General features: G+C 35.4%; 1 protein-coding gene across 1 annotated transcript in view; it reads right to left on the bottom strand.

Moving 5' to 3' along the window:
- The window catches only part of LOC111056679 (Down syndrome cell adhesion molecule-like protein Dscam2), a 262,768-nt gene that overhangs the window by 194,495 nt on the left and 40,877 nt on the right, over positions 1 to 27,396 (bottom strand). The window lies entirely within an intron of this gene.

Here is a 27,396-nt window from a genome sequence, read left to right as displayed (position 1 = left end):
CCCCAATTTCAAGTTTTCTATACGTTTCAAGGTCCCCTGAGTCCAAAAACATGATTTTTGGGTGTTGGTCTGTGTGTGTGTATGTGTGTGTGTGTATGTGTGTGTGTGTATGTGTGTGTGTGTGTGTGTATGTGTGTATGTCTGTGAACACGATAACTCCATTCCTAATTAACCAATCGACTTGAAATTTTAAACTCAAGGTCCTTATACCATAAGGATCCGACAATAAGAAATTCAATTCAAGATGGCGGAAAAAATAGCGGATAATTACGAAATCATGTTTACTTCAGAAAGTCCGAAATAGTCAACGTTAGTGAACAAAACTGTCTACTAACTTTGCGAAATAGTAACTATGCTGTTAGTGTAGGATAGTACATAGTATATGAACAAATATTGTAGCAAACATACTATACTAAATCGAATTCATAGTATATATTTGTAATTGATGATGTGTTTGTTTTTTGAAGTGTGAATAAATTGTTATTTTGATGAGTGATTTTGATTTGGACTGTAGTATACATTTGAGAAGGGGAAGTTTTGGGCATACGCCTGTTGTGCCTCCACATATAACTAAATAATTAATTGTACGACTGAAAAAAAAAATAAATATAAACTACAAATTCAATTTTTCGTTACAAATTTTCTATGCTTTTACACTCCAGAGCGAAGCTCGGTCCCCCGATATTCAGAGTAATACAATAATCTCTCAATACCTACAGTATTATCAATAATAATCAATCGATCAATCAATAATTTTATTCAATTCAACACAATATACATTGAATAAACCAAAATACAAAAAATCACAATAAAAAATAAATGACTATCCTAATAGAATACAAATACAACAATAGGCTCTATGGTGGGGTGTGCTGAAAAGAAAGAAAGGAGGAAAAATACCTAGCCAACTATGGTTTCCCATGTAATAGGCAGGTAGATGCTTCTTCAATCTCAATAGTAGTCGAACGAACCTTTTATGGCTGACTGTAATCAGATTTTCGACCAGATCAAGTTATCTGAAATTCAATGCCATCCAGCATTCAGTTGGTCCATCTCCATAAGCAGTGACCAATTTTAGTTGACGTCAATCTTCAATGACTGTCAACAGACATCAACGTGAGCTGAACATGAACAGCATCAGCATGCGGCCAGCATCCGCCATTTTATGAACAGAATCAATCGCCAAACTAGAGAACAGGAACAGAATACATAATAGGATTCAACAAGTCCCAGCTGATCAGACCAACCTCGGGAGTGTAATTTAGTTTCGCATTCACGGGCAGACAGGAGGCTGGTGGTTGTGGAGGGAGGGTGAAGGGGGTATGGGTTAGTGTTGTTTGTCAATGAAAAATGTTTGCTCGAGTGCCGCAAGTCGGGTTTCCTATCGACTCGTACGATGGAGGAATTGATTTGGAGTCTATGCTAGCAGACGTGAGCAAATGTTTTCTAGGTTATAAATGAAGAAGGATTGGTTGGAATATTGCATTCATCGGTTGACAAAGAGAATACAATCATTAGAATTGAATCATCTCATCCAGGTAAAGGTGCTGATTTCCAGTGATTAAGCTATCGAGTAGGAAAAAAGCAATGTATCAAATCATTCATTATCTTCCAGTGATAGAACACTCAGAGCCGGTTTCCGAGCTCGGGATTTAGCCAAGTCCTAGACTTTAAACAGCTGGAGTCAGAAAATTGGCTTTCCAGAACGGGGCGTAGTTGCAGCTTTTATAACAGTAGTCGTAGTTTGTATTTTCTCATTTCTATAATTGGAAACGTTTTCCGTTGACGAAATTAGACATTCCTGAATAATTCAAAATAGCTGAAACTTTACACTATTTTCTCTTTATTTTATTTTGTGTTCAATTTTCTAGTTTTTCGAAATTTAATTCAAACGTTTCTATTCCAATGACTGCGACTACGCCCCGTTTTGGAAAACCAATTTTCTGATTTCAGCTGTTTAAAGTCCAGGACTTAGCTGAATCCCGAGCTCGGAAACCGGCCCTTAGTATATAAATTTACGAGGATTCTATATTCTTTAGAGGATTCAGGTTAACGAGATTGTCACCTAGTTCATTCGTATGCAGTACTATTTCATTTTGATGAACACAGTAATATTGATGGAAAGACAACAATGAAAATGGTGAGTATTCCAGTGACAGCTCATGAATGCCTATGTACCATTCATTCTCAACTACATCTGCTCACTTCTACTATCCTACTCATCCATCACTTCCTTCTCTTCATTGTCTTTTCTTTTGCATTTCTCTTACTCCTTCATTCCACCTCTCTGTCTCCCTTCCTTCCCTTTATTACTTTCTACACTAGAGTGTATACTAACTATAGTCCAACCACTTCTACACTTTCTCAAGGTTTAAAAAAATATCACTGTCTGAGTTTTCTCGCCAATTCTCCATATTATTCTTCTCTCTTCTACAGCTCCTTTTCTCCCAATCTACTGTTTGTCCTTTTCTTACTCCCTTTGATTTCTTTCTTCCCCTTCTTCTTTCACATTCCTCTTCAATGATCTCAAAATTTGAATATACTAATAAATGATACAAAAATTAAATGAATGAATACGGTACCTATTGTAATGAATCTTTTGAGTAAATCTCATGAAAGGAGAGAATTAACTAGAAAAATTATAATTACCCTTATAAAATCAAAGGTTTGCCAAACGAACAGTTAGCACCCGAGCGATAAGGCTTCCTTATCAACAGCTGAGTATAAGATAAGAGTACCGTTTTGTACTACGCATTTTTTCAAAGAATTATTTAATAATTATTTGCAGATTAAGTACAAATCATTTATGAATTGTTCATTGAACTTTTGGAGGTTACACTTTTGTTTACAATGGATCAGATGTTTTGTAACAGCTCAGACACAGCTGACTGACTCAATATATTATAAATGTCATGCCGGGTTTTCATGCAAGCTATAATATTATTTCTAAAATTAAGAACTATTCAAAAAGGATAAAGAATTTCAAATAGAAAAAAAAATCACATGGTAAATGAATCTCTTTGGCAAGTCTAAGCCAATCATATGTCATAGAAATGGCACCAAAAGGGATGATCGTTTGAAAGCATCATAATGTTAATCTATTATCAGACTGCAAACCTGCCTTATCATATATATGCTAGTGCATGTACACTGTATAGAGGAACTGTATCTAGAGAATTAAGCAATTCAAATAATTATACAAATTAAGTTATTATTGTAATCAAAGGAATTATATTTTACTGCTTGCCACTGACGTCATGCCTACGTCATAATCATTCTACCATTGGCAAATTTTCATGCAAATTAATTACACAGAGATTCTCAGAAAAGGTACTAGCCAAAGGCTTAGAAGAAGGCAAGACATTTCCCTTTTGAAATCCTCACCGCTAAGACCTTGTTGAAAAGTTATCAAAGACCTATTAGTGAAATTTCGTTCGATTTTTGTATTTTTTATCTGTGAGCCAATATTTTAGGCTAATTTATCTATTATTTTATAAATTTATTTCATCAATCGATAATTCTAGAAATTCAAATTTAATTGTTCCCTGATTTAATTGGTGGAGGAAATATTTAATTAAAATTCCACACGTGCTAAAACCGAAGCCTGGACCAGCCGCCGATCAAACAAAATTTGATCTAAAGGAACCACGACCGCCAAGAGGATTCACGTGAGTTTTATATTTTGGGGCCCCAATCTTCGCTTCGAAAGAAAAATACAGTGCAGAAAATATGAAATTTTTCTCCGTTAAAGTAATGGCCACGCCGACAAGCGCTTATAATTATTGAGATCCTAGATTTTATCTGATAGAATTTATAAGAACTTGTAGTTGATCAACTATCATCCGCTGCCAGAACCACGACCCGAGTAATTTTTTCAAATCTTTTATAATTTGTTTTCACTTTTTTTTTCAAAAACTGTTAAAATTATCAATTATAAAATTCTGTTGGATCATGCATGGTGTCATGCGAGTACAAGAAAATTTCTAATTATTTTTGTTAATGTTAAACTATTCTCAATCTGTAATCCAAGCTTTACATCTGCACTGTCAAACTATATATTTTATTATATTATATTTCCACTTTATCAATTCGTCTTCTGAGTTCGATTATTTCTTAAGCCTGTCAATTATTGTGTCTGACACGTTCTATATTATCAAGAACCGATCAAGTAAGATCATTGAAATAAATGATTCAACCTGGATATTGGAACAGATCTAAGTGGATGTAGTGTGTGGGGTCAGATCGAGATTACTTATTCTCTGTCCTTACCTGCTCATATATCAGCTTTTATCTGTTACCATCTTCAGCTTGGAAGCGAATTTTTCGACTGTATGGCAGATGCAGCTGGAGATCATATAATTTCCTACAATAGAGCATAAAGCCCGACAAGACTCTGTTCTCGAAGTATATTCCGAACGATCTCTGGTCCTTAGTACCCTATTTTAATCCTTCGGAACTTATTAGAGATGCAGTCCCGTAAATTATCTACATCGGGATTTTTGCTCGACCTGTATGATTTTATATGTTGTTTCATCACAGGTAATAGTTTTAAGACATCTGTATTCAGTGTTTAGCGACCGCTACACTACCTCTGAAAATCTTATCATTATACAATCAGTCATAAGAAGAATCAAGGGTGAGCGAGTGTTTATGCCTCCCGCGATTCAGACGATTGTATCGAATCTTGTAGTGACTCAATCAGTCTGGTGTACACTTAGCGTCCACGCACGCATTTTCAAATTTCTAACCTCAATGCTAGTGACTCAGTGCAAGATTCATTACACGTGGAGCTATATATTTGCAGCACAACACAATTTGCCGATGCAACGCGAGGCATTTAAAATACATCACTACACAATTTGGCTAGTAACGTGGGGCTATTTGTACTCCACACAAGATTTATTATACGTGTGTCGACCTATCCTTGGAGGCGATAGTAACTCCCCCAAGAAGAGCTCCACACTATACATTGATTGAATAATCAAGTGTCAGGCGGGATGCACACCGGAGAAACGTGTTTCGTGAAAAAAGTTTCAGGAAACGAAATTTTCAAATTAGTTAATATAGAATTTATGAACTAAAGTCATGTATTGTTCAGCTGAAATCATGTGTCGGCGCATAAAGTCTGTCTGTCTGACAGTCTGTGTGACAACTGCCAAATAATAGCATCAGCTTCTTTAAATGAATGGGAAAATTACAGGAATACAAATAATTCCAGCTGACTGATAAATGATAAATCAGAACAATTTTTTCATGCACGTTCAATGTTATTCTTATAATTATACTGAAAAAGAACGAAGGAGTGAGTCAGTTTTGTTGTTCTATGAACTTGACCTGTAAAAAGGTTCGAAGAATTCGTGTTAAAAATTTGAACTGATTGATCAATTCTCTCTAAAGTTCTTGTCGAACATACAAACAGATAGAAAAATCTTCGGGCTCTAGTATGTCGAAGGTTAGAACTTAGCTAACGCTCGTTTAACAAACGTCGATGAAAGACATAAATGAAATAAGAATTTAAAGGAATCAATACAGCAAAATAGGAAAGAATTAGTAGTTCAGAACAGTTTCTTCTGGATACCCTAGTTCTTGAAGCTTCTTTTTCACTGGAAACTAGCGACCTTTTCTCTGGAAGTGTGGCTTGGGATTGCAGTATTAATATGGGAGCAGCAGAGCAGCAACACAACCATATGAGTGAGTACCGGTGCCGGCCAGACGAAATCATTGCCAGCAAGTGCAGTCAGTGTAGGCAGTGGCCTAGGAAGCAGTTGAGCCACTATAATCCGGATGGCTAGCGATGGGTATCGACTAGAACTACTCTCAGTTCGGTACAGAGGAGAGCAAGAGAGATTGAAATAGAGAGTGATAGAGAGAGAGAGCTGTTCATTGGTGCCCGACTGGGCCTTCAACCCTTAACACCCCATCGCTCACCGACGTTAATTAGACCCTAACACGGGTCCAGACTTCCTCCCTTTCACACACACAGCAAACGGTAAGCCTGAGCCACCTCAATCATCTTGATTACCCCATTCCACCTTCCTCTGCTTCCCCTTTTTTCCCTGACTACTCTTCTAATCCTGACGCTCTATCCACCTGCAACACTCTCAGACTACTCTGTTCCGCTTACACACTTCATTTACATTGAACATAAGGTCCACTCATAATTGAATCTCCAGTAATTGATTAGGGCGATAATTGGAAAGGTGTATCTGGATTTTGTAGCTGGATTAACTTCGTTGATTACGTAAATGAGAGGTCTTGATTAGGAACTTTGATATTTAGTGAGTAGATTAAGCTTCTGGAATCTATATTCCTTCTAAAAGGTTCCCTGTTTATGTTCCTACTGATTGTGTTAATGCGATTCATCATTGCTCAGGGATAACACAATATGTCATCAATGTTTATTACATATATGTTAATGTTTATTCAATGTTTATAAGGTGATAAGTTTCTCCAGCATATCCATGGAAATCTTCATTTGTCCAGCTATTTTACATATTTGTCAATTTCTCCATCCACAGATATTTGTTCTGCATAAGCTTGATGAGGCATCATCCTATTATTTCAATTTTTATTTCCGAAGTGTAGTTGATGAATACCTCTATTAGAACTGTATGCAACCTGATAAGTATATTATCAATCTGCAAAATAATCATCCAAGTATATTTTTACTGTTGTGAGAAACTAATGGATCAGGAAAGCTTAATTGAATTCAGAAACTAAGAATCGTCTTCCCCGATAGCATAAGACAATCTCCTAACGACGAGCTGATTCATTAGATTAATCATTGAGTATTTCAATTATCTTAAGAATTTAGAATGCACTCACAAAACATTCCAGAATCACCTTGGAACACGAGCAACTAACTCCAATTAGGCTACAAATTCCTTTCTCACTTTTCTTACGTCTTAGAGTCGTACGTTACTTTGCTTTGGAATTTCAAGATCCTTTCCCAATATCTTCAATAATTTTCAGGGATTTGTCATGTTATGCTTTTGTGAATTATAAAATTATCATGATGGTTGGTGACGACGATGATGATGATGATGATGATGATGATGATGATGATGCTGCTGCTGCTGATGATGATGATAATATCAGCATGATTAATACTTACAATAATTGTGTGTAGAGGAGAAATATCTGAATGAGAATCTCTATTATTCATGAAATCCAGCTCAATATTCTCATCTTTATCTTTTTCTCTAATTTATTGAATTGTAGAGTGTTGAATATATGCAGAAAAATATTTTAACGGATTCAAAAATTTCATCAAGAGACTCTGATATCTTTGACATGGGGTGATTCAATTGTACAGAGTAAGGCTACCTGTACTGGGAAAGGTGTACTATAAAACGAGGTTCTTATGTAGCGGCCGCATTAAATTATTCACAAGACTCTCACCATAAAACTGTTATCTCCTGTGCTTGAGAGACAGCTTTCAATGTGATTGCTTGTAGTCCTATATCTTGCTCACATATAGATATATAGCGGATGGGGGAGAGTAGTTAAGATTACTTCCACTTGGACAATGTTTCAGGTATAAAAATATCATGTTTAACAGTGAACAAGAAATATAAGTTATCCCACTGGACAATAGTCTAAAAAATATGTTACTAGGGAAAAAGGTAAAAATTCGAAATAATCTGTTATGTGATAACATCAAGGGTTATTATAAATAAATTTGACCTCATTATATAATAAATTTCAATATATTTCATAAGTTCTTTACAATTATTGCTTACAATTATTTTTCATAGAAAGCATAACAACAAGGGTTTTATGTCGGCCTAGAATGAGTCAATCGTTATTGAGTTGATTCTTGTATCAATCTTGTAAAACAAGATAACCAAGACAAAATTACCATTTTTCTCTAAAAATTAATTTCAGTTACTAAATGGATGCCACATTTGAAATTCTTGATCCATAACGATCATGTAAGATATTCTACTTTGAATAAGAAATTATCGTTCCCATCCAGAAAAGAATGGCATCGAATCTACCAGACGATAATTCTTATTCCAAACGAAGTGATTATTATTGGCAAGATATTATAATTTTGCATTCACAAGAACTTCATTTACGAATTTTATTCTTTCATTATCTATCTCTATTCGGATTTTTCATTCAATCCGTCATATCTATTAAATCAGCAGACATTTTTCAAGTATAAAACGCATTTCCTTGGATGAGAACATTAACTAATTCTCATCCCAGTTAAGTTTTTCGACGATAATAGTTTTGTATATTTTAAGATAGTATATTTTAGATAATAGTTTAATATTTTGAACATTTTAATTTCAATTGAGTTATAATCAATATTCTAATTATATGACTGGGATCTGAGTAGTTAATTCTTGTTCTAAATATTCCTCAATGACAACAAGTATTTTTCATGTTTGCGACTTTGATACAACTATTCGATTGTGTTGATTGTTGGAAAGGAGGAAATAAGATCTCGAAAGGTTAATTCTTGTGAATTGAAATGTCGATGGCAAAGCGTTTTTCGACCACTTTTCCCAGTCACAAAAGCACCGGAAATTAAACACGGGCATAAGAAAAATCTAGGGCTGAGAGAGCACTGTGGAAGATTACTCGGTTACGATAAAGTTTTTATCAGCAAGGAACACCTTTTTGCGGCTGAAAGCTGGAGACTTCCATTTTATTGTGCAGAGTCCACCTCATACTATGATGAAATAGCGGTGAACTCCTATTTTTCAGCCATTTTGACACCATCAATTGCCGGCGAAGTGATGAGGTTTTCTTTCGACAGTCAACTTCAGTGTTAAGTAAGGGTCGAATGAGTCGAAGGGTAGAATGAGACAGAATCGTGGCAAGAAAAACCAGAGAACATCGAGATAAAAGATGATACCGAGTTTTTGAAAAATCAAGTGGAAGGTGATAAGGAGTAGGAGTAAAGATAGATTAGATAAATGGATCGATGAATGTCTTCATTTTTACACTTGTAAACATTACAAGTATGAGGCTGGCCACTAACGGTAGGACATGCATGTTTACCATTCACACACATTATTCATCATGCATATTTTGTCATAAGTGAGAGACCTCCAACATGGAAAAAACAATCAATAACAATAATTTTTTAATAGATCACTGAAAATTATAAATAATAAGGGTAAAAAATAATAATTCAACCTTGAATAAAGCAACGGAAAAAATAAACATTAAAAACGAACTAAAAAAAAGTTCAACAAATTTAGCTGGAGACCTTTATCTGTGATGACACAAACTTTATGACGACATGTTGTGTATCATGCATGTTTAACCGTTAGTGGCCGGACTAAGATTTCACAATGTTATTAGTGATTAGTTTTACTGTTGGATACTGAAAAGACAAGATGAAAAGGAGCATGAGGAGAAAATAAGTATGTGAAGGAGAATTAGAATATCCTAAGGAGAGGAGCTTTGAGAATAATGAGTGAGTCTTGAAAGAATCAGAATAGAACAGACATATGAATTAACTCTACTGTAAAACAAAAAAAGGAGAGACGTTGTATGATTTGAAAGGAACAATAATTTATAGAATGAGGAATAAATTAGACGAACAGAGAAAAATAATGAATGAAAAGGGTGATGAGGAGGAGAGAGGAGTAGTGAAGAGTATCCAACAGATGTATCTATTGAATATGGTAATAAATTCAATGAAATAAAAATCTGGTGTGGCGCACTCACACAACTTTCCTTGCCGTTGTGAAAATTGATCACCTGACGCTAGTGTTCCCGCGCATCAAAAGTCTACTATTCAAAGATTTGATCCAGCTGATGACAGGGCAATAACGCTAGAGACCCACGTGGTCTGCAATCTCTTCATAGTGAATCATTTAATAGAATCAACGGTTGCCAACAGTTTGCAATTGGATAATCACATTTTCTCGAATATCGAGCTTATTTTTAATTTTAGGTGAAAATGTTACTGAACATTAATTGTAGAGATTCTCATGTTCAATCTATCTCACTCTGAATTTTCTGTTTAAATTGTATCTGGAGCCTGATAATTGAGAATCTAAAATCAAACTTTGCATAGATAGGGCGGAGCTCCATTAGATCGAAATTGTTCGTGTCGGATCCTTATATTGTAAGGACCTTACGTTCCAAATTTCAAGTCATTCCGTTAATTAGGAGATGAGATATCGTGTACACAGATGCACATACACACACACACACACACACACACACACACCACACACACACACACACACACACACACACACACACACACACCACACACACACACACACACATAAAGACCAATACCCAAAAACCACTTTTTTGGACTCAAGGTACCTTGAAACGTATATAAATTTAGAAATTGGGGTACCTTAATTTTATTCGGAAAGCAATACTTTCCTTACCTATGGTAAAAAAGTTTGTATTCGAAGTTTATCTTGTCAACCTGAGAGATCCAAACCACAGCTTCCAACCACAAACTTCTCATCTGATTTTACGTTTTGAACCGGACGTCTAGACTTAATCAGAGGCAGGTAATTCAAGTCATCAACAAACTAATGACGGAAACTGTAATCATGAACATGTTCGTAGTTCGTAAGTCAGTGTAACTGAGCAAATGCATTTAGTTATTGGCAGTCGGCTATTAGTTTGATGCGGTTCAGTTAAGTCCTTCCCACAAAACTTTGTCGAGTCTGATGGTACATGAGAGTCGTTGCAGGATCTTAGTACAATTCAAACATTGCTCAACTCAATCAACACGCTAATGGTAAGAGTGATTATAATTGAATGTTTCGAGAACAGTTTGCAATCCTATTATGTCGGATCTGAGTTTGACGTTAATGTTGCACAGTATTTAACATGGGATTTTCCACCACAACTGATTCTTATGTGAGAATACCATGTCAATTTCCTATTACATTTCCGAGAACTTGGAATTGGCAAACTTCGGCTTCAGGAGGAAAAAGGTGAATTTGTTTTGGTATTTTGAAATAACGCTATGAACATTTTCAAATAATCTATACTATTTATGCCTATTACTATATCTATACTATTTTATCACAATTTATTTATTTTGTAGCTTAGTGGATGAATGTGAAAGAAACGGGAATACAAGTCAACTTTTTCTAATAAAATTGCAAAAAATGAGATGCTGGATTTATTATAAATAGAACAGAATTTTATCACAAATCATTGAATTGAATTTACATGATTTATTATTCAACTCCTGTTTTGAAATCAACTAGCCGGCGGGCTTACACGCTCCATTACACTAATCTCTATATATCTTCTTGCCTCCGTCATAACCCTTCTTCCAGGAAAATGTACATAATATTCTGAAAAAAACACAATTTTTGTGCCACTAGCATACTGTTGAGAATTTTCCTGATAGCACATCGCGATATTGGAAAGTCGAAAAGATGAAACGAGAAAACATGAATGTTTTCGGGCAATGTTCAGGAAATTTGCCAATCCAAATGCTGTTGATAATTCATGATTATTATTTCAGTGAAATCGAGATCAATATGGACAGTCAAATATAATTATTGATACAAAAGTTATGTAAAGTTCAATACAGAGCATTTGAACATTCAAAAGTCAAGTATTCAAATTATCTCGAAACGTTCTGTGATCTATCAATTGTAACAATCTCTTTGGAAAATGGAACATGTATTCAATTTATTTTGCTATACTCTGATTGTTTCAATTGCGTCTATTTCCTTTGTGGCTGGATTCAGAGGTAATACACCTGCAGGCAATACACAGTCACCAATCACCATGCACTGTTACACTGCAGGCAATGTAGTGTGATAAATACTGATAGAATACACAGATACCAGAAAGTACTTTAACGATACAAATCGTATCACATGTATCGTTGTCAATACTACAAATCACCCGTATAGGTTGGAATCCATTTTGCACAACAATCTCTTGCTACGGAAGTGAAGGAATGGGATTCTATCGGCTGAAAAATTATAAATTTTTATCACAGAATGGAATATTGATGATGTAATGTGGCAATGAGAAAATTCGTGGGTATGTGACCAATTTTTCCGAAAACTCTGGGTGACGTATGTTTTAATGGCTGGATTAAGTCTTCTACAGGATTAATTGAAGATTATTGATAACAAATCGAAAACGGAGATGATGGTTTCGATACACCGGAAATCCATTAGAGCTGCCCTGGTCCGGGTAGCTCTGCTACTGGGTTACAATGCTCCACTCACCCACCCCCCCTGACGACCACCATCCTTCACTCTACCACTACCCCACTCCTCAACACTCTCTTTCAGTTTTTACTCACTCACTCTATTTACATCTTCACCATTTTACATTTTTCCTCTATTTCGTCATCAATTTCCAATAGGTTCACAATAATATTTTTATCGTTCCCTCTATTATTTTCCCTAACCCTCCCTCGATGACATTTTCTCCCTCTGTCGCTTATTTTTCCTTGACCTCTCTTCATAATTCCACTCTCTCAAATCCTCTCTCAATCTTCCCTTCCCTTCTATTCTCCCCTCTTCTGACCATTACTCTCTCTCTCCACTCTTTACCAATATCCTGTTCTGTTCGATTCTCTTCCACTTGCTCATTCTCTCTCTCTTCCTCTCAAATTCCCCATCATCTTCGTCCATCCAATACAGTCTGCAAGATCGTTATCATAATGTATTGCTGCCGCCTGTAGCGGCCTGGCTGGGGAAGGGATCAAATCTCAGTCTGCTGTTATGTGATGGTTTGCTGGTCTATTTCATTGGCAACATACCTACCTTAGCCAGCCAACGCATTCCACCATTATAATTATGATTATCTGGTACATCCTTGCTAGCTTAGTATTGAGTTTTGATATTGGATGAGATATTACTCACGTAATTGTGGAGTTTAATTGATATTTCTTTGGAACTTTTAATTACATAGTAAGATGAACATAGCAAGATGTATAGAGAACTAACATTTATTGAAAACTATGGCAGCCTCATTAATCTTTGGATCTTCTATAAATATGTCATCTCATCGCCTCGCCGTTTGTCTCTTTCAAGTTGGAGATAATGTGGTCTTTTTTTAATTCAAAAGATTTGTTGAATTCAATAGATTTGGATTTTGAAAATTATAACGTCTAAGGTTTTAATTTTTGATCATACTTATTTGTCTGACTCCATTCATTATGATGGGATATTTATTTATTGTGATAGGATGCAGGAGAGGATTGTTGGAGCATTAAGAAAACGTTTGTGTTTGTGTATTGTGATGAGTTTTGGAATAGCTAATAATGTTAGTAGCTAATAAGTAGCTTATAATGATAACCTTGCGGTTGTCTTTGTGAAATTGGAGATAATAAGGTTAATTTTCCTATTATACAGATTTTGAAAAGTACTGTTCATCTCCATTCAAGTAAGCCTCTTCTCATATCTCATACATTGACGTAGTTCTCAGAACTTTTGAATCTCCTGGAGACAAAGTCTCGCATAATTTCACGCGATTTGTTTTTAAAGGAGAGTTGGCTTCAATTCCAGCACAGGTAACATTGGAGCGCAATTGTTTGTAGAAAGCGGCAGTATAGTCAAACAGAATGAGAGAAACCGAAATATTGTTTCTGGCTGAGATAAAGTCGACGTGTTTAATGTGTTTATAGCACAGTTTGTTTGTTAAATGGCTATTGTGTGTCTGTGCCAGGCAATAGCGTGCAACACATTGTGTTCACAGGCGTGTACACACACACATGGCCATTGTCACAATAGACAACAGCCAGCATATGTTACGTAATTTAATCTCTCACGTGTTTGTTGATAATGGATACAAAGTGGAAAATGAAGGCTTTAATAATGTGTGGAAATGTGTTATTCTTTGATGCTGGAAGCCCGCGCGATAGCTGAAATTATTCGAGTTGTGAATGAATATGATGATGAGGGGTTGGTAAGTGAAAAGGGTGGAGAATTGGTATGGAAGCAGAAAGTCACTTTGGACATTGTGATAGGATAAAGGAGAGAATAGTTGAATCATTAAGGAACGTTCATGTGTTGTGATGACTTTCAAATTATAACTAACTTATGTCCGTATCATGTTGTGATAGAATATTTCAAAAAGGGTACTGAAATTTTTATTTTTATTTATATTTATAACTTATAAGAGTTAAGGGATGGAATACCTGTCAGGTACAACTTCCTAAGAAATAAATAAGTCTGATCGATCGGTTTTTAGTGTACTACCTACGTTCCAGCTTCTATAATAGTGATAACAGATTGTCTCCCTCTGAAGTCTTCAAAAAAAAAAAAATTGAAGATATGATTCAATAAGAAGAAAAAAGCCATCAAAGAAATAGGTTGTAAATTGTAGCTTATACATATTCCAGATAATAATTTCTATTTTCTAGAATTTACTTTCTTCATTTTTTACTTTTTTAGAATTATAACAAAGCTCTGACTCTGGCTTGAATGTTTGCACGAACTTCTACAATAACTCATCCTGGTATTCTTCCACTGTTGTTCATTGGAATTTACTTATAATTCATTCATCAATTTCAAGTTATACGATATTGAATTCAATAAATGGGGAATAATATAACCGATTCTACTCGGGAAACTGGTCGATGAAATCCAATAAGACAGGAAATTAGTACTATCAAATACGCTTAACTATCAACTATACTGTGAATTTAGGCTATGTGCCGGTTGCACAGAAGCCGGTTGAATTGTAACCGTGATTAATTCCACGAGAGAAGCAGTATTATCAAAAATGCCTTCTCTGATTGGCTCTCGTGAAATTAATCACGGTTGAAATTCAACCGGCTATTGTGCAACCGGTCCTTAGAGTTAAAGAGTCCTCAATCATTGACTCTCAAGCTCTCTCCTGTTGTAGTTTTTCAATCATATATTATGTTTCAATCATGTATATGTTGATTTTTTTTCAATATGAAATATTTCTTGAATTGACTCGAGTGAGTTCCTTCCGCCTTCTCCAACGCTACATCCAAATAACATCTTTGATAGTGTTGACATCAAAATGATACTTCCATGCTCAACATAGGTCATATAATTTTGATTCCAGTGGAACTGCATTCTAAATTAAGTCATTCTGCACATAGTTGATATCTGCAGATCGACTGAAATTTGACTTCTAAATCATCATCAAAGGAAAATAGATGAGTTCGCAACTAGCGTCAAGTAGACTGGTGGATACTCCTATTGTAAGACTTGATGAATATTCAACCAGAATCTCCCTTATTGATTTGCTTCGTCATCAGTCCAACGCAGCGATCCATGAATGGAATTTTACTCAAATTGAATAGATCATATCATTCCATTCTCTCTGCCCTCATCTCTCAACTCAACTCATTTCATCTCACAACTCACTATCGATATAACAATATTTGAAAATGAATTTATTGGCTGAAAATAACGTTATTGATGATATTATAAAATGTATGTTGTTCATTTTTTTTCAAGACATTTTTCAGTAATTCAGATTGAGTTTGAAATTAGAATTGAAATTCACTCATGAAACTGGCATTCAATAAATTGTTGAAATGGATACCTGGCACTGCCTGTTGAGAGTTTTCTAATCAAAATATAGAAAGCGCATGAATTAAAACAAGAATCAATAACAAGTGGTTACAAAAGAACTGAACATGTTCAGTCCATTGGAGTCACGTTCTATCAAGCCATAGTTAGGTTTGTATTTTGAACCTATTATTTGTCTATAATCCACTAACTCATATCTCTATCAAGGAAAACCTATAGTTATGAATAGGTTAACTGGTTCTTGGATCGGTCACGGTTATAATAATTAATTACATTGGTAAACCCGTTAAATATTGAATTTATTAATTTGAATGTTTTACGAACTGTGAAGGTTCATGTATGATTCTTATCATACGTCAATGGCCATATAGGCTTGTGACATACGTGATGGAGTGAAATGATTATCCATAATGAATCTGGCCAGGCTGTGAAAAGTTACTGTCAGATCTCAACTAAGGAGGAATTACATAATTGAGGACGACAAATTACATAATTTAATCCTTAAACTTCGGGATTCTCTCAAAATATGATTTGTCAATTACACGGAGAAGTATCCTGAATCACTATTCTGCTTGAGAACTCCCAATACAGTAGACTGTACTTGCGTGTAAACATTTTGAAATTGAAATTTTCATGCAATTGACTAGAACATTCTCACACTAACTCAGCGATAATGTTCGCGGTGGTTATATTTAGTCTGAAAAATAGTTATTCCATTTTCGATAAGATCTATTTACTGTACGAACATCCTTATTCTGTCTGGTATGATTACAAATTCAGATTTCATATCCAATATCTTGACAAACAATATTGGGAATAGTTTTCCAAGGATTATTGTAATGGTATCTCCCCCTTCTGTATCAGCCCAACGTTCAGCCCACTTCAGAATTTCCAATTTAGTGAAGGTTTCTAGCGACGGGGCGCTCTGAAGAGTCTCAATGTTGTTGGATATCTGTTCTGTTGGCAGAGTGCTTTAATCTGCGGAACGTTGAGTATTTGTTTCTACCACCACTGACGATGACGGCCCAAAGTCATAAATGGAACGATTCTTTCTCTGGTCGCCATATTAGGGGACTGAGAGGTCCATGTCAACCAGCATCCAATATTAATCCAGGGACTATATTTCTCACTCACTCCTACACTCACTCATTTTCTGCTTCGCTCTCTGTTTTACGTTTAGATAAGGCCCATAAAATTCATTTATACCGTGAAACAACTCACTTTATGAGATCGAGCAAGATCGCATTCAGCGGTGGGATGTGGCAGTACGTATATGCCGAAACAGCTTTGCATGTAAACCAATATTCGATATTGGTCCCGTTATTACTGGTCTGTCGCACACAAACTGTACGAACAGCTTAGGTCGTATCCTATGAGATTCTGTCCATATAAATTGTATTCTCCCTTTATTTGATCCTGTAGTAGAAAATGGCCGCATCCATATAGTACTGAGAATGAAAGATAAAAATTGCTAAGGAAAGTAGTCATAATATTCGTTTAGGTTATTTGAATGAATTGAAAATTGAAGAAAATTCTGTATATGTAATTTTGAGAATATGAGAATGATTACTGTATTGTAGAATGTAGCTGACATGATAAATTCCAGTTGATCCAAAAGTTTTTAATGATAGTTTCCTGTTCATGATAGCTTACTCAGTTTATTATTCTATTCATTTATTTATTCTATATAGGCGATAGATATAATTACCAATATAGGCAATAAACAATCATAGGCAATTAAATTGATCCATTAGAATTAGCTGCTTAGTAAGAAATGAGGTAACAGTCCCTTGTTTTACAATCTACCGTAAAATTCCAGTAACTAACTTATGAGTGATATCAACTAGTGTTGAAAATCACGATTGAACACTAAGAAAGATACAGGAATTGTAATTTTGATGAATGGAGAGAAGAAGAAATATGGAGAGAGTGTGAGAGATTATGGCAAGGGAAAGAGAGTAGTGATAGAGGGTAATGGAAAGGGCAGAAATGAGTGAGGGAATGTAATAAAGTGTTGCTCGATCAGTAGTGTATAAAACCCTTATAGCTCTCCTCCACCCCACCCTCTCATCATAGCCAGTAAGTGGAGAATTATGTCGTCAACTTCTAAGCTATCCAGCTAATGCGCTCTAAAAATGATCCACACCGCCAAAATACATTATACTGTATGCGCCTTATTATATACATGTATATTGAGTGCACGCTACATTATATACGATTATATAGCTTGTTCTTTGGGTATGGTGATAACACACTTAGCTAAGAGAGAACTGGGTGGAAGGACATATCTATAAATTCACGTTGATAATACAGACTTGATCAAGTTACGGAGTAGGGAAGAGGTCGCTTGAGATGGTACTATTCTTCAACTTTTGAAGCATGGGTGAAAGAGAATGGCAATAAAGTTCAGTAGGATCTAGAATGGAGAATATCTATTGTGGATTTCGGAAAAAATTATATGATTCTATTTTCATCAAAGAGACTAGAAGTATTGATTTAAATATTATCACTCATAATATTGACTATCGTGTCCAAGACAAAACTTTTGTGAAGAAAAATTATAAATTTTGGGAGAATGTTCTCATTTTTGTGAACTTGTTCTGTCAATGAATAGATTTAAAAGAAATCAATAAATGAATGAATGGAAACGTTTTTATTCACAAAAAGCAAAATGTTACAAACATTTGAAATGCTAACTTTACAATAATTTGAAAGAATAATACTCCTCACCTAGAACGAGTCTGTGTGTGAGGAGGATCGTATGTAATACAGTATAAGTCAATTTGCGTAGCACTTAACACTTGAGGAAAATGTCTGTTGATGAATTATAATTACTCAAACAATAATAGGCTATAATCACACTATAGAGTTATATACATAAAGTTATGTAAAAACTTATTTGTTAATGAATTATGTTGTGTGCAGATAAAGAAAAATATTCTATTAGAACCTATCATATATGTTATCCAACAGTACAGGAGAAGAAAGTAAGAGTGGAGATTTGAAAATTTCAGATAAAAGTAAAGGAAAGGATCAATACCTGCAAGATTCTTATAGTTTTTTTCTCATTGAACCACTCATGTGAACGGTACATGAAAATGATCATGAGATGCGGTCACTTGAACACAGCGCCACGAGTGTGAATCCAATGACCCTTTGAATGTAGGTCATAATAATATCCAATATTTTATTATATGAAAATCTCCAAATTTCATGAATTCATCAGAGCTGCAGAATTTCCTTTACATGTTGTGTTTGAAGCGCTTTTCTAAACAGAAATGCGCACTGGTAAAGGATTATACAGATGAAGGTTATTAAACTGTATCATTCCTGTTGAAACCAAGCACTCGTATTTGCGTAATCATTATGGCCAAAACCCAAACAATGCTTTTGTCATTGGAGGATGTTACCAATTCCAAAACGAGAGACACTCTGATACTCATTCATTTGGGATAATGAGGGACTGAACTTGTGTGCCTAATGGTGCATGATCACAGAGCTGGTTTGAAATTTTTAATTTATATCAGCATTTTGAATAATATGATTCGGTACAGTTCAGTGAATTTATCATTGCTTCAGTATTATTGGAATAATTGAATTATTAATAACACCTATCTATCATATTATTACTGATTGACTTTAATGAATTGTTTAACTCATAATAATTCAAATATTGTACCATGTATTAAATTAAAACTTGATAGGCAATCCGAAATTATTATTGGAACACGCAATAAGTTTCATGTTAATTAGGTTTGAAGTACTCACACAAATGGTATTAGATTCAAACTATTCATCGACAGTATAGAAATTGGTGCTAAAATCTTCCTATTTCATTGAATTCTGTTTATTACCAGTTGATTCCTTGGCTGTTTATCCTGTTCATTCCTGTTGAATATGTTCATTCTTTGTCTCAAATCGATTAAAGCGATAGCAGTTAGATTCGATAAAAATCTGTAACCTGATGATATTAGTCCACCAAGGACTTGAGCTCTACTGGAGAACAGTACTCCAATAAAAATCCCTAGAGTTAAAAATTTGAAAATTTGGTGTGGTGTACTCACACAACTTTCCTTGTCGTTATGAAAATTTTTCACCTGACGCTAGTGTTCCCGCGCACCTCAAGTCTACTATTCAAAGATATGAGACAGCTGGTGATAGGACAATAACGCTGGAGACACACGAGGTCTGCTATCTCTCCGTAGTGAATGATTTAATAGAATCAACACTTGCCAACAGTTTGCAATTTAATAATCACATTTTCTCGAATTTCAAGCTCATTTCCAATTTCAGGTGAAAATGTTACTGGACACTGGACATTATTTATTGCAGAAAATGTTCATGCTCTATCTTTTCCACTTAGACTTTTTTGTTTAAATTTTATCTGAAGCCTGATAATTTAGAATGTAAAATCAAACTTCGCATAGATGGGGCGGAGCTCCTGAAATTTATACAGATATAGGACTTATTGCGGTTGATAGAGCTTATCGATGACTATTTCAAGTATGAATTTGATCAAAATCGTTGGAGATGTTTTTGAGAAAATCGCGAAAAACCCTGGATTGCATTTGATCGAAATTGTTCGTGTCGGATCCTTACAGTGTAAGGACCTTGCGTTCGAAATTTCAAGTCATTCCGTTTACTAGGAGATGAGATATCGTGTACACAGACGCACATACACTCATACACACACACACACACCACACACACACACACACACACACACACACACACACACACAACACACACACACACACACACACACACACACACACACACAACACACACACACACACACACACAACACACACACACACACACACATACACACACACACACACACACACACACACACACACACACACACACACACACACACACACACACACACACACACACCACACACACACACACACACACACACACACACACACAGACCAATACCCAAAAACCACTTTTTCGGACTCAGGGGCTCTTGAAACGTATAGAAATTGGGGTACCTACCTTAATTTTTTTCGGAAAGCAATACTTTCCCTACCTATGGTAATAGGGCAAGGAAAGTAAAAATACCCAATTTCATTTACAGTTGTGTTTATAAATGAATGAAAAATCCCACATCTTCCATTTTCAAATGTCTTTCCTTCTTAGGATATTGGTCTATCAAGAGGAACTTGGTTCCAATTCTCTAGAGAGGTGGGAGGATTTGATGGTAAGTGTTCAGAGGTACAAAGACTCGATATCCTATTATAATTTTGAAACGGAATATTCAAACTTCTAATAAAATATCAATGTTCCTACACATAAATTAAAAATGTCGAAATGATTATGAAAGTACTGTATGTGAGTTATTGATTCAAGAGTTATTGATGACTGAGAAGTTGAGAATATTCGAGATGCTGAGCTTCAAATATGAAAATGAGGATGGAAAACATATCTAGTTGGATTTGATTATACCCAAAAAGAGTTTTTGAACATTAGAAAGTTCTACAGGATTTTAGATGTAATTTTGTCTGATACAATTGGAAAAAAGACTCCAATCATTGTATGACTTTGATAGCATATTATTACTAACATTCTCTAGAAATAAAGAAAAATCTTTCGTAAAAACATTTATTATGATGAGTATTGATGAGTGGGAGGTCAAAGTATAGTATGCATACTATACGAATACATTCCTACATCCAAAGTCAGAAACTGAGTTTAAAATATCATATCGGATGGCGAACATACAGCTGCCTTCCTGCAAAGCACTACATAGCAAGAATTCTTGTTTGGGGATGCCTGAGAGGTTTTTCAATTAAAGTTTGTGCTCGGAGACGGGTGAGGGGTGGTGTGGGGGGTTGAGGTTGGGGCTCGAGTCATTAAATCGGAACGGCTGGTTATACAGCGGAGGCTGCGATGACGACGGGTTAATTAAAACATTTGATTAAGAAAATTTTCACCGCGAGATTAGTTAGTTGGGTCGACCGAGTCTCGCTTTATTAAACAACAAGAGGCGTCTGGTGTCAAACAATCACCGCGAAAGCCTGGCTGCGAATATTCATTTTTTGCGTGATCTTCGAGAGGGCGCTCCTGAAAGAAAACCGTGCTACGGTTGTCATTTGCAAAGTGAGGAGATGTGATGAGAGCTGATAACGGGATGTTGATAATGAGGGGTGGAAAACAAAAGAAGAAGGAAGAAGGAAGATTGTGAGAATATCGGGTAGAAGGTGATGAGGAGTGCAGAGTGCTGCAGGGAGTATGGTAATGAAGGTGCGTTATGGAGAAGAAAATGAAGAGCAGATGATGAAGAACAGTGGAACGGAGTGAGAGGAATGATAGTCGGAGGAGTTGGAGTAATAAAGAATGAGAGTAACAGAGAGAAAGTGAAAAATAATGTTATTCAATAGTTGGAGGATTTTAATCATAGGATAGATCTTTATAATGATGAACGAAGAGCAGAAAGAGTAGAGAAGAGAAGTAAATACTGCGAGGAGAGGAGAGGAGAAATAAGATTCTAGTAAAGTTGAGATATGAAGAATAGAAAATGAACGTAAGAAGAAAACTTCATATGAAGACAAGGGAATAGAAATCTAAATACTGGAATAAGGAGAAGTAGTTGGAAAACATATAGTATGAGATAGTGGAAGAGGAGAGAGAATAAGAAGCTGATGAAAATATAGAAGAGGAAATAGACCGTAAATAGAGAAGTTAAAAGGAGAGAAAGTGTGAATTAATAAGAAGTGAGAGATGACAAGTAGAAGGTGAGGAAGAGATCTATGAAAAGCTGAAGGAAGCAGGAGAAAAGAGAAAATTATATTGGAGGAAGAAGTGCGCATGGATAAAAGTGGAAAAAAGCAAAGAGGAGGAACGGTTCAGTACATTCATGGTTAACCGGAAGAAGAAGAAAGAAGATGTCGTTGGACAGGAAGTGGAATAGAGAGAGACGAGATATATGGAAAGCTCTCGACCGGTTAGATAGTTGTGAGTCTATACTCTACCGCACTCAAACCCCACCCTTCAGCAACACATAGCGCGGCTAATTACTCTGGAAGGCCAGTATAAACTAATTACGAGAAGCCTCGCTCACACACCCCCATTCGACACTGCCCACCCCTCGGCATACCTTAGCCTCATGTTGAATTAAATTATGACCTCTAGTCCGGCGGATAACTGAATTTACATCTAATATCGTCGCATGCTACGACGCTGCGCTGTTATAGCTTATTCATGCCTGGTAATTGCTCCGTGCAGGCTGACTCGATTTGAAGTCTAGCCGATCGACGACGATGTCGACAGTACTTCGTTTAGCTGCTGCGCCAGGACTTCATTTAGCTGCTGCCGCCGCCTCACTTTCCATTCCACTCTCAAATTTGTTACCGACGTGTGAACGTTTTCAAGCCGGCTCCACATTCAATGATTTAAGAAAGAACTTGAACGTAGGATACAAGACTGAATTCCTATCATATTTCATTGAATAATAATTATTAATAGAGAAATATTTTCGTAGAACCCTTTTCATAAAACTTTTTCACATAAACACTTATGAAAAACACAACAAATTTTGGCTTTCAAGCCTTTTTCCAAGTTTTTTTAAATATGTATATTCATTTCCATCTTCCATTGCAAGTAACAGTCAAGTCCATTTGTTTAATAAATAATACAGAGTCTTTCTAAATGATGGACCCATTTTCAAAAATTGAAATTTATCAAAGTAAAAATGCAAAATGGACAACCTCCATACCAATGGAAAGAGAAAGTTTCAACGTTTTTTTTTAATACCTTACAAGTGTTCAATATGGTCTCCGGCTGCTGGACGATCTGCGGAACCGTATCACTGCTGCTGTGCACTCAATAACACCAGATACGCTTTCTCGCGTGTGGGACGAGTTTGGCTGCCGTGTAGATGTTTGCGTACAGTAGCCGGAGGCCACATTGAACACTCGCAAGGTATTAAAAAAAACTTTGAAACTTTTTGTTTCCATTGGTATAAAGGTATTAAAAAAAACTTTGAAACTTTTTCTTTCCATTGGTATAAAGGTTGTCCATTTTCCATTTCTACTTTAATGAATACCAATTTTTGAAAATGGATCCATCATTTAGAAAGTATAATTATGACTTTCATCAGCATTTATCAATGAGAATTGAGGTAATTTTCATGAGAGATGTTCCAGAATAATCTTGGACAATTTGGGTTTGAATGTATTGAAATTTTAATCATGATTGATGGATGGTACACTTATCGTTAATTCATAAAATTGAGGAATAAAAAATATTTTTCATACATCACAGAGTTAGCAGCATTATTATACTGCATTTAAATGCCGGTATCTATGCTGATCTGAACAGTATGGGACTGAAGTTTACCTATGAGAATGAATTGAAATCATAAATTATAATTACACATACTCCAAGGTTGGATTTTCTTCTTTTGATATTTTTCCAGCTCTTCCAGGAATTGTATGATATATAATTAATGTTCTTTGTCTGTGTGTTTTGTGCCATATCATGCAAATTATCAGTTCCATGTCACCTATAATCTCGGAGCAATTGATAAGATTTTTATAGAAAAATGATTTATGCCAAAATCTTTTTCAAAGAAAACTTCACCAAGCTTTGAGATTCAAATATACGAATTTGAATAAATATATCGTACTTTTTTCAAATACTTGGTGCTGATTGATAAACTCAACAACATGCCGGAAAATCTCTGAAGCATCATGTATCAAAGAGTGTTCTTGTGCTATGGGTGTGGGAGATAAAACACTTGACAGAGCATCAAAGGAAGGAGATGCAGCGTTACTGCCACACCTATTGATTGTCTCCCTATTTTTATCGTGTGAGATGAATATTCCGGTCCCATACTTCCACTGATAGCCATAGTGAGGTGCAGAAGAATAATAATCATTGTGTATATTCTCTGCTTCTTCTATAATTACAACAACCTCACCCACTAGCAGACTTCAATAAATTTTTTTGTCTGTCAGGGACTAGCTAGCTAATATGGGTTTGAGGTACCAAACTTTGCAATTGAGTCGATGTTTGTTTCTAAATCTTCTAAACAAAACTTGGTCACCTGTCCCATCCCGAAGTGAATTCAGTTAGCACCAATAGTATTTTCGCGCATGTATCATACAAAAATATGTTGCAAAACATCCAATCTGAATGCCAAATTCATTCTTAGAAATGTAAGTTAGGTTATCCGGTAAGCCTGATTCAACATTAATAAAAGTTATCTCTTGTAAAACTCAACAAAATTTTATGTCTGCTCCATGCTCCAATAATAATTGTTTTATTTGACGTGAAATATTTCCTGTAGTAGTTCATCCACTACTAGTTATGGAACCAATTCTATTGTTCATTATGTTGGATAACATATATTCATTGTATATGAGAAAATGATTAGAATGAAACTGAACTTTGGCCACAATCCTAGTTGTAGGTGAACTGTATAACGAGGCGTCAAAGCATTTCTTGACTTACATTATACAACCTCTTCTTTCCATTTGAGCTACAGGATCAGATTTCAATAGATCTATGAGCAACTTTTGATTACTCTTAGGGCCGTTTGCACAGTGTAAGTTTAAGCTAAAGCTAAAACCAAAACTGGATTTTTTTGGTTTAAACTAAAATTCCGTTTGCACAGTATCAGTTTAAACTCTGTATTGAGTTTAAACTCTGGGAAAGTTTAAACCTCCAAAGCAGGAGGTTTCAACCAAATAATTTGGATTGACTTGACATCTGTAAAGATTTGATGGGGAAACAGCTGATAGTGGATTATTTTTCGACGTTTGTTTTTAATGCTTCTGTAGACGATATGGTAATCTTTATTAATTTAGGTTATAGCGAATCATTATTTGAATTTAAAAATAATTATAATGGAGGAATTGATAGAAGTTTTCAATGCGATTGATAAAGATGACTGCGAAGAAATTTTGAAACTGAGAAAAATTGGGCAAAAAACAAATAATTTGAATTTCTGGGATAAATAATTTTTCAACGGTTTTGCTTAAGCACAGCAACTGCCAATCTAGTATTTTGATTGAATAAACCACTTGATAGAAATTAAGACAATTTTTAATAGTGGTCTTTGATTAGAAAACATGTTTTTAATAACACATTATACTGATATATATTGCTTTTGAGAAATTTCTAATAAACGAGGAAGACCGTAGTAGATTCAAGCGTAACAAAATAGCTTTTTTATCTTACATTCTAAATTATATTTTCTGATGCCAACTAAACATAAATTTTCAGAGAATATCTTGATCGCCTTTCACTTTTATAACCGTACCGTACAGCTTACTGCTCTATGGATTTTGAACAAGAACAAGAAAATACTAAAATAGTAGCTACATAACCTCAATTTACTGATGGCTTGTAAACAAATAACAAATTTCCTGTAAAAATTACCCGTCCTGATATTATAAACGATGACATTCTATTACCAACTTAACGCTAAACTAGTTTAACTTAAACTGGATTGGTAAATGCACTGAGAAAACCGATTCAAGTTCAAACTTTCAGATTAACTTAAACTCGATTAACTCAATCGAGTTTAGCAATCTATACCGTGCAAACGGCCCTTAGTGTTTCAGTACTTATATATTTATCAGTACTGGTCGTGCGAATGGAGTGTTAACAAATTTTCACACTATACTTGCATGCTACACTTCCACTAGTTACTGAATCTAAGAGAAATACCAATTGGCAGCAACTAGAATACATCATACTGAGCACGAAAAAAATAAAACTGCTGAACGTCGCAAGCAGATAACTGATTCAAGAGTGCATCACTAGTTTTTTCACGATTACTGTTGAAGCTATTACTAGTTTTTGTACAACAGCAACTTGGACATACTTAGCACGTCACTAAACAGAGTTCCCAATGTATTGAATAGGTGAGCAGCTAGAAAAGGGGAGCAGGCAGCCATATACTCATTCACATACTCGTATGAACACGATGAATAGGGCTGATTGGCGCTTGTTCCTGCACCAAATTACCTGTGAATGGCAGCGGAGGAGACTCCGCCTCACTGCTGTGTGAACGGCGACGCTTATTCAGTGCAACTCTTCTTCTTCAATACCGCCTCATTAGAACGAATTCACCAGCTTTCTGCTCCTCGCAGCGCTGCTGGTGATGTGTATGTACGTGATTTGTGCCACACCTTGTCATCGCAACTCTGTCTACTTGCTGCTGTTGCTTCCTTCCACACATCCATTATTACTTTCCTTTCAACGACGAAGATCTTGTTCGTAACAAGAAATGTCCATGCTGTGTGGGACGGCCACAGTCGCTTAGTATGACCAGTTCATCGTTATGGAATGTGAACTACTAGTTTTAGATCATAAAACTCTATGCTTTTTCATAGAAATAATAAGGTCAACACTATTTTGATCAATTATTGTGAATATTTCAATGACATGATTTGATTTGAATAAAACTATCTATTCACTACTTGGAGATCAAGAAGTCAATATTTTGAAATTCATGAATTTGAGATGAGTCATGCAGCAGAAATTACAGAATTTAGTCATTTCAAGTTGATAAAATCATCCGATGTAAAGCATTATCCAGACTTGAACTTGTTAGTTCTGAACAATAATACTTTTTGTTGATATGTTATTCACTCCTCACTTATTTAATCCTATCTCAAATATCCTATTATATCAATTCAATCCAATAATAGAACTTGGTGGTTCTGAACAATAACAGTTTTTGTTGATATTGTATTCACTTCTCACTTATTTAATCCTATCTCGAATATCCCATATATTAATTCAATCCAATAAAAAATATGACTGTAATGAAGAAATAGGTATATGAAACTTAAATTCTCATCTTGAAGGTTATTAACGGGATATCCACTTCTATCTTCACTCTATCCACTTCTATCTTCACTCATTATTTATCTCTCTATCTTCTTATCAT

Source organism: Nilaparvata lugens, chromosome 2 (genome assembly GCF_014356525.2).
Source record: "Nilaparvata lugens isolate BPH chromosome 2, ASM1435652v1, whole genome shotgun sequence".
In the NCBI taxonomy this organism is placed as follows: domain Eukaryota; kingdom Metazoa; phylum Arthropoda; class Insecta; order Hemiptera; family Delphacidae; genus Nilaparvata; species Nilaparvata lugens.
Note: the sequence above shows the minus strand (reverse complement) of the source record. Positions and strands in the feature narration are given on the sequence as shown.